Source organism: Danio rerio, chromosome 13 (assembly GCF_052040795.2).
Source record: "Danio rerio strain M-AB ecotype USA chromosome 13, GRCz13ab, whole genome shotgun sequence".
Taxonomy (NCBI): domain Eukaryota; kingdom Metazoa; phylum Chordata; class Actinopteri; order Cypriniformes; family Danionidae; genus Danio; species Danio rerio.
This window is the reverse complement of record NC_141033.1, coordinates 32,967,501-32,977,278: the sequence shown is the minus strand read 5'-3', so window position 1 is coordinate 32,977,278 and position 9,778 is coordinate 32,967,501. Positions and strand designations below refer to the sequence as shown.

Below are 9,778 nucleotides of genomic sequence, written 5' to 3'. Positions count from 1 at the left end.
GGTTTATTATAAGAAACAATATAAGAAGAATAAATCTAAAATATATTTGAAGGATCATGCGAAACTGAAAAGACAAGTAATTAATAGCAGCTGAATTACTTTTGATATATACAATTAAAGTCAGAATTATTAGCCCACTGTTTATTTCCCCCCCAATTTCTGTTTAACGGAGAGAAAAAAAAATCAACACATTTCTAAACATAATAGTTTTAATAATTCAAATTCTAAAAACCGGTTTGTTTTATCTTTCCCATGATGACAGCAAATAATATATTACTAGATATTTTTCGAGAGACTTCCATACAGCTTAAAGTGACATTTAAAGGCTTAACTAGGTTATTTAGGTTAACTAGGCAGGTTAGGGTAATTAGGCAAATTTCTGCATGACGATGGTTTGTTTGAAAGAAATAGTTTGATCGAAAAAAAATAGCTTCAAGAGGCTAAGAATTGACCTTAAAATGGCTTTTTAAAAAATTAAAAACAGCTTTTATTCAAGCTGAAAAAAAACAAATAAGACTTTCTCCAGAAGAAAAAAATATTATTAAACATACTGTGAAAATGTTCTTGCTCTGTTAAACATCTTTCAGAAATATTTAAAAAAGAAAAAAAATTGAATAATTCTGACTTCAACTGTATCTATAAAACTATAATATAATATTTTCTAAAATTACTAATTATACTGTTGTTTATTCAAATAAAATCAATCTTGGTGATTAATAGAGATTATGAGAGAATAAATACATATCCCAAAACAATCAACAGCAGTGTATAAAATAAGCACAATTAAGAAGTGCACAAAATCAGCCTATGAACCATATGGTAGCATTTCAAAATCCTCTACATTATTTGTTTTCCATCATTCTGCCACACAGCCAAACACCAACCCATCCATAAATATACAGCCTACTCTGAGTGTTTATGTGAGTTTGTGTTTGTGTACATGCATGTGTATGTGTGTGTGTGCGAGCGTCAGGAAATACCAGGCCAAGCATTCCATCTCGTCAGCACCTCTGGCGCTCATGTGACTGGAGATACACAGCCCAGATTGTGTGTGCAAGTTTGCTCAAGAAGCATGATAAGAAAATTTAGTAAAAGTGAAGGAAAGGGAGGGCTAAAGGAAGGATAATCTGATATGCATGACTTGTGGTTTCTCCCAGCGCCTCTCTTTTCTTTGCCCTGGCAGAAAAGGCAGCAGGCATCCATAATTTACAGGCTTCTTCTTACTCTCTCTCCCTCTTCTTCTGGCAATCTGGCCTCTGTGGCTCCGCCCCCATTCCAAACTCATTTGCATAATGTAGATGCCACCCCAAAAAAAACACATTTTCACCTTCGAGCTATTTTACGTCTCATCAGCACACAAGAACGGGCAGATTTTAAAGCCTCGAGATGAAATACTGCTTCATGCCACATCCCCGACTGCCTGCTTTTTTCCCCCAAAGAATTTCACATCTCCGTAATTGTGCCTGCCTTTAATAATCATGTAAAAAAAAAAACTGACACTGACGTCGTAAGAGAGAACAACAAAGCAGCGAGTGATTTGAGAGGCCCCGCTGCTAATTATGACTCATGTTATACACGGCATTCTGTTGCCGCTCAGAAACACTAAATAAATTCGTCGTTTGACTGTGCTCAAGAAATATGAGCGTCTGACATGACAGCGTGCGTGCTTTCCCCTTTTTAGCACCAATTACGCCATTGGAGTTAATTCTGGAAAGTTGTTTTGAAGATAACGCCATGCGAGCGGTACATGTGTGTGCAAATCGGCGATTAGGTGAACAATCATTAGCAGAAACGAGCGGAGAAGGATCATCAGTCAAAAGCTCTTACCGGAGGATGCAGGAGATCTCTTTGTTCAGTGTTTGGCAAATTCACTCACATATCCTCATCAATCATAGAAGTGATCTGGAATGTAAATAAAAAACAACGTTGTATTAATTCTTTGCCAAATTGAATGATGTGCACGGTTACATATGTTCTTTTCAGTATTCATAATTGACCTTCCGTGCTTGATAATGTCACACTGCTAAATAAAGGCAGCTCACGGATAGACTTATTCTGCACTGGGGATCATGTACCATTATGATCTGTGGCATTTAGAAGCTGGTATGAGGGGCAATATTAAAACCAACCTTTAATTAACGTATGTAAAATAGCATACCCAACTAATCTGACACAGAGTCAAGCATACTGATCATCAAAAATGTCAAACGGTAGAAGGCGGTTTTCAATCTAACCAACTAATTTCCTGAAATAAGTGAATTATTGTGAAGATACTTCATTGAAAAGTGAGTTAGAACTTAGGAATACAGCAAGAAAAAGGCACTTGAACATTTGCAGGGGTTTAGCATTCTGTATGGGGTTTTGAAGATCATTCCACCAGCTAGGAACAGTGAATGAGAAGGTTCTGGAAATTGATGGATTTGTAGTAGAGTGAGGAGAACTAATACATTACTATAATGTTTATAAATCATTTTAAGAAGGAATAGCTCACCCAAAAATGAAAACTCTATAATCATTTACTCACTCTAAACTAGGCATGGGCCGGTACAAGATTCTGACAGTATGATAACCTTGGATAAACATCACTGTTTCGCGGTATTGTGATTACTGCTTTAAAATAGATTTTTTCGATGTCTGCGTAAAATACGAAAACTATTTCCCTTTTGGAGCAGTAAACATATCAGGCTAAATAATTAAAATTAATTATTGACTTCTGCTGTCTTCATTAGTCACAACAACACAGATTTGTTTACCATTAAAAACTGCATCTTTGGAAATCTTTTCAGCTGGAGATACTGTCGTAAAAAACGACAATAAATAAATAAATAAATAGTCCACATACCTTAGGAACAGTATTGCAGAAAATTTGGTGATCGTAAAACCTTGACTTTTCCAAACCGCTGTATACCTTGAAAGCGGTTATCATTCCATGCCTACTCTAAACTTGTTGAAAAGCTATCCGAGTTTCTTTCTAAAAAGAAAGGCACTTATTGACTTTAACAATATTTTTTATTCCTACTATGGAGATCAACGGGTTACAGCAACAAGCATTCTTCAAAATATCTTAAAGTTGTGATCAACAGAAACTCATGAAGGCTTGGATCCATGTGAGGAAGAAAAAATGATGAGGTAAATGTTTATTCAGGGGTGAATTATCCCTTTAAAATAATTTTAGGTTGCATTTACATTACAACGTTCAAGTGTCCCAATTCTGATTCTTTCTTTCCATGTGGCAGAGATATGACATGAACTATGAATGTGTAAGCAAGAAAACAGATTGAGATGTTCTCCAATCAATCTCAGGTCTCAAAATATTCAAATACTGTGAATAATGGCATTTCCCTTGCTTTTTGGTCAAAGCTAATTTGAAAAGCAAATTAGTATATTACCGAATGATTTCTAAATGATCATGTACTGCAGTAATGATGCAAACATCAGTTTTGAAGTCACAGGAATATATTGCATTTTAAAACATATTTAAATAGAAAAATACTGCAGAATTTGACTGTTTTTGCTGTACTTTAGATCACTGAAATGAAGGCTTGGTAAGCAGAAGAAAATCAATCAAAATCTTACTGTTCTAAAACTTAGTGTACAATTGAGGTCAGAATTTTTTTGCCCCTTGAATGAATTTCTGTTTAACGGAGAGGAGATTTTCAACACATTTTCTAAACATAATAGTTTTAATCAGTTCTAATAACTGATTTATTTTATCTTTGCCATGATGACAGTGAATAAAAGTTTGACTAAATATTTTTCAAGACACTTCTATGCAGCTCAAAGTGACATTAACTAGGTTAATTAGGTTAACTACAGTAGACAGGTTAGAGTAATTAGGCAAGTTATTGTATAAGGATGGTTAGTTCTGTAGACTTTTAAAAAAAAACATATAGCTTTAAGGGGCTATATTTTGACCTTAAAATGTCTTTTGAAAAATTAAAAACTGCTTTTATTCTAGCTGAAATAAAACAAAAAAGACTTTCTCCAGAAGAGAAAATATTATCAGACATACTATGAAAATGTCCTTTCTGTTAAACATCATTTAGGAAATATTATTAAAAAAAAGAAGAAAAAAATCAAAGGGGATCTTCAACTGTAAATGGATCAAGAAGAATTCAGCATCAGGACATACATTGCAAATCTAGGCCAAAATATTTATTTGTCTTTATAATATTTTAGTTTAGACAACACAAGTTATGTTAAAGAATAAACCACACTGTGAGAAATGTAACAACATACATCTTGTGCATTTGGAAGTGATATTTTTTTCTTCAAACTTTAAATCCCTGTTTTAAAAAAAGGATTATTCTGCCTAAAGAACAGGCATGGTATTAACAAATGAAAACTTTGAAGCTTTGGTAGCACTTTATTTTGATGATCCATTTTAGTATTAGTAGACTGTCTGCTTGATATCTGCTGATATTGCTCCTTCAACGAACATTTAACTGACTATAAGTAACTTTGCAAGTGCATGTCAACTTACACTAACCTCAACCCCAGCCGAACAGTCTACTTAATCTAATGAGAACTAGTTGGCATGTAGATGCAATGTAACTTCAATTCAGCAAAAGGAGCATCAAAATAAAGTGTGACCAAAGCTTTTTTAGCACTTGTGCAGCAAGATAAGCTGAAAAATAAATAGTTAACATCCCAATTTCCAACTATTTAACCCTCAGCCAGTGTTCAAGGGTCTGGTGGACCTGCAGCATGTTTGCATTTTTAAATAAAAATCTCCAACTACAAAAAGTGAAGTGTCAAAAGCCAGTGCTCAAAGAAATTCCAGGATTTCCCACTTGTATGTACCACATGTGCACTCTTCTCGTAAATACGACAATTCTGGCATAGCTTGAGGGCAGCAAAAATCAGTTCATATAAAACTTTGTCTTTGTTTATTGGTCCCATCAGTTTCTACAGCTTCACCATCAGTATGCTGTCACACAACTGTCACTGAGCCAGAATGAATGGGCTTATAATACAAAAGAGGAAAAGTGACAAACTGTCGGATTCTCTGCCCTCTGCATACAACTGGAGTCCAGGCTCTATTAGGTTTGTTTATTACTTCATTTCCTGCAATCAACCCTAGCGGACCCCCATAGCTGTGATTTCATTTGAATATTTGAAGTCAGCTTTTGTAAAAGCAAAACTACTGACTTTCTAATGAGATCATGCTTTGACTATTAATAGACTTCTTTATTTTGACTCTATTAATAATAACCACATACTAACCTTTTTATCTACTACTGGAATATTGTAATGGTGTCAGGTCATAGTGAATGCAGATCCCAGAAAGATGATCATGAAAATAATAATAACTCCAACCTCATAGTGTGCTAACAAATTACTCTCAAATCTGGTTGTCTGCTATAACCCTCTCATTTATTTTCTTATGTCTGATTCAAATTAAACCGGACAGATCCTTTTAATTAGCAAAACACTCTACGGTATTTACATTAAGCTTTTGAGAAGAGGGAACATGTGAAGTGCACATTAACGTTTTGCTCTGAACATCCAGCAGTGTTATTCTGGACACGAGGCCCAAGGACTAACTGAAATAAGGTTTAGACATGAGGATGTTATAGGTTATTCCTTGAGGACTTCAGCTGCTCCAGATTTCCATAGGCTGCCAGCATTTTAATTTGTACAATTAGGTTGTCGAAACCAATAGTTTATAAAACATTCAGTATCACAATTAAACAAATATAAAAATAACAATAAATAAATATATTTACACTATATAAATAAATAAACAAAACAAATAAATCCACTAAACAAACAAATAAATAAATGTATACATATTATCAGACAAAACTGCATGAATTTTTTTTAGGTTTTCAATGTATAAATGTATTAAATTATATAAATATAATATAATAAAATATAATATTTGTATTGTAAAATAAAAGTTTTAATTTATAATAATTATGTAATTTATATAATGTTCACACTTGAATAGTTTTTCATGATGGGCATGAACAAATAGACAAATAATAATAATAATAATAATAATAATAATAATAATAATAATAATAATAATAATAATAATAATAATAAATTCACTAAATAAATAAACAAATACATTCATAAATATATAAATAAACAAATAAATTCACTAAATAAATAAATAAATATTTAAATATTATTAGACAAAATGCATTTAAAAAGTTTTAAGTTTTAAATTTATAAATGTATAAAATTGATAATTTATTTTACATTTTAATACATGTATTATTAATATTTTTATTTTAAAATAAAAATTTTAATTTATATAACAATTATGTAATTTATATAATTTTCACCCTTGCATAAACTTTTATGATGGGCATAAACAAATATACAAATTTTAATAATAAATAAATAAATAAATAAATCTAATAAATTCACTAAATAAATGAAATAAATAAATATATACATATTATCAGAAAATAAAATTCAAGAAGATTTTTAAAGTTTTCAATACATAAATGTATTAAATGTATTAAATTACATAAATACTTTTAGATAAAAAAAAATGAAAAATATTTAATTAACATTTTTAACATGTATTATTCATATTTTTATTTTAAATTAAATTTTAAATTTATATAATAATTGTGTAATTTATATAATTTTTACCCTTTAATAATTTTCCATGATGGGCATAAAAAATATAAATAATAATAATAAATTCACTAAATAAAAAAGTTTTTAGTTTTTAATAAATAAATAAATATATTAAATTATATTAATATTTTTTACTAAAAAATAATGGATAATAATTTAATTTACTTTTTTTTATACACGTATTATTAATATTTTTATCCTAAAATAAAAATTTGACTTTATATAAAAACTGTGTAATTTATATAATTTTTATCCTTGGATAAACTTTCATGATGGGCATAAACAAATATTCAAATAATAATAATTAATTCATTAAATAAATAAATACATTGACTAAATAAACAAACAAATAAATAAATATATACATAATATTAGACAAAAATGCATTCAAAAAGTTTTACATTTTCAATATAAAAATGTATACAATTATGTAAATACTTTTTAATAAGGACAAATAAAAGGATAATAATTTTATTTTAATTTTAATACATGTATTATTAATATTTTTATTCTAAAATAAAAGTTAATTTCTATAATTATGTAGTTTTAAAATGTTTAATATGTTTAATAATTATAAAAGATGTATAATATATTGTAAAATAAAATTTTAAGAATATTGATACCTTTTAGCTGATACAGCATTTATATAATATAAAAATAAATAACCTTTAAGAAATATCACTAAAAGATCTTTATTTTTAAACCATGTATAAACACGAAGCCTTCTTATCACAGCCAGTATCATTTATTTACTTATAAAGAAAATATGACCTTCAGGCTGGATGACTGATCTGGAGTCACTCAGCGTGAGAGAAACCCATGAGATGGACTGATACTAACAAAAAAGGAAAGACACAGTCGGGATACAGAAGGCCGAAACAGCAAAGGCTTGATTATCCACACTTTCACGGTCACAGAGCACAAACTGAGAGTCGTCTATAGTCGACCTCCTCCGGTTCTTGGACTGCAGTGTCGCTCAGATGGGCTGCTGGATTGGGGTGTATTGTCTGTGCTCCACACTCATTAGCTGAGTCAAGGAGGGACTTACTGGGGTGTTTAGCTCGGCCGGTTTGTGTGGCAGCTCAACAAGCTCTCCCAGCTGGAGGACGACTCTCACATCACAGCTGCACACTTACAATTAGTGCAGGTGCAGCCGAGGAGAGACCAGGCACAACACAGACAAACACAAAAAAAGATAGAAAACACACACCGGCAGAGGTGATGCGCACCAGTGAGGAGTGCTGGTATATGCAGAACAAAGCACTGATGACTAAAAATCAGCTCATTGCAAAAAAATAAATAATAAATAAATAAAAATAAATAAAAAAACAAACAGGGAATGAATCCATAGCTGACAAAATGATAACGATTAATTAAATGGTAATGATTTACTAATGCCTATTAAACGTTTGGTATGAGAACATGCAATAAGATTAGTGTTTGACCAGGACAGAGCCACTTCGAGTGAGTAGTTTAACCACTTTCTAAAGTTTATTAATCCAAGTCATTTCTTCCATAGGCGACTGAATCCAAAGTTCTACACCGATCATAAGAACGAGCACACTTCTGCATTTTAGAATGAGGTCAATAGCACTGCCACTCAATACTGTTCACCTACTGTCAATTAATGTGGTTAGTTGATTGACTTGTGCTTTTTAATCAGTATATTTAGTTTATTCCATTCAATAAAAAATAAACACATTGTAATAATCATTTATTTTATTAAATAATGTAAAGCATTTTTAATATAAAGTGCAGTTTTTTGGCCAAAAAGATAGCAAATTTTTGGTTTCAGCCCAAAATTTTTTATTTCAGTTGAATCACTCTAAAAGCAACTTGTTGTTATAAAAAAAAATCTAATTGGTTACTGTTAGGGTACTAAAGTAAGAGAAGTGTTCATGACTCACTGAATCATTCAAGAAATTTGTTCCTGTATTTGTTCCATTAATGAAGCAAGTAAAGTCTTTGGTTGCATTTCAGTACATTATTTAAACTACACAAGGGTTTACTACTGGTAAGACATCTCAATGGGTTTAAATGAATTGCCCTAAACTATTGAGCACTTGGAAACTACACTGCTGTGACATCGCAATCGCATTGCATTCTGGTACATAAAGGTGAAGTGAACATATAAAGCCAACTCGCTCCCTTAGTCAAAATTGAGGGATCAAGTGTATGTCCATGTAAGCTTTTTTCGTTCACTTGATAAAATGGAACGCACTTTAAAACGGCACAGGGCATTCCCTCAAGTGGAGGTGCTTAGGGATGTTTGCGTGTCTAAAAGTGGAGCCTATGTAAAGTAACTGAATGAATCAAGACATTACATCAAAATGCTGATTCATTCAGTAAAGAATAAAGTCCTCACTAGTGATTCTTTGAAATATTCATTCAAAAGACTTCTATAATAAATTCAGATTAATTACATATTTATTGTTAAATGATAGACAGCAACAACTACAATATTTTTCAACCTAGGCAAATTTTTGATATGTACACCTGTATACATTTCTTGACAGTGTGAAATACATTCCTAGGAGCTTGGTTTTTTGTACACTTTTGTAAATCTCAAATTTCACTCCAGAGCGCTATTCGTGCCTGCTATTCTTGCATAAATCCACTAGAGTCTGCTGTTGACTGACTGACTGACCAATCGGCTGTGCTAACAAAAGCCCTGATTGACCCCATCACCCCTTCTCTAGACCCAACCGACAATGTTTTCAAAACAATAGAGAAAAAGTAAAGCCCTTGCGGCCGCCTTATTTTTACCACGTTTTCAACTCTCAGCACGTTCTCACCCTGTTGCTTACTTGGTTATTTTATTTTTTGCTTTTTGTTTTACCTGCTCTCTGGAACCATTCCTCCGACGTATGTGGTGAGCTACTGGACAAACTGGTAAAAGCAGAAAAGTGGTGAACTACTAGCGTGAACAAAAACAGAAGCTGTCGGCAGCATCATACCACCCCGCAGCGTTAGTTTTAAAAACCAAATGCAGCCCTACGTAGCTCTGGCTACATAACCCATGCTCTCCAGAAACGTATACGGGGTTACATTTTCACAATGAGCCTGTGTTATTTTTTTAAAACCAGAACCTTTCGGAGTCATGGGAGAATTATGATACTCACAATCCTGCAGATCTAATTCATGGTTTTCAATTGAGTGTTTTCTCAAAAGCAAATCA

General features: G+C 31.9%; 1 protein-coding gene across 4 annotated transcripts in view; it reads right to left on the bottom strand.

Annotated features, from left to right (window-relative positions):
- zmiz1a (zinc finger, MIZ-type containing 1a) overlaps nt 1-9,778 on the bottom strand; it is a 249,704-nt gene that overhangs the window by 147,810 nt on the left and 92,116 nt on the right. For all 4 annotated transcript variants that reach the window (XM_087278069.1, XM_087278070.1, XM_087278071.1 and 1 more), the window contains exon 3: nt 1,828-1,902. The gene's annotated coding sequence lies outside the window, so the exon portion shown is untranslated. The remainder of the gene's footprint in view (nt 1-1,827; nt 1,903-9,778) is intronic.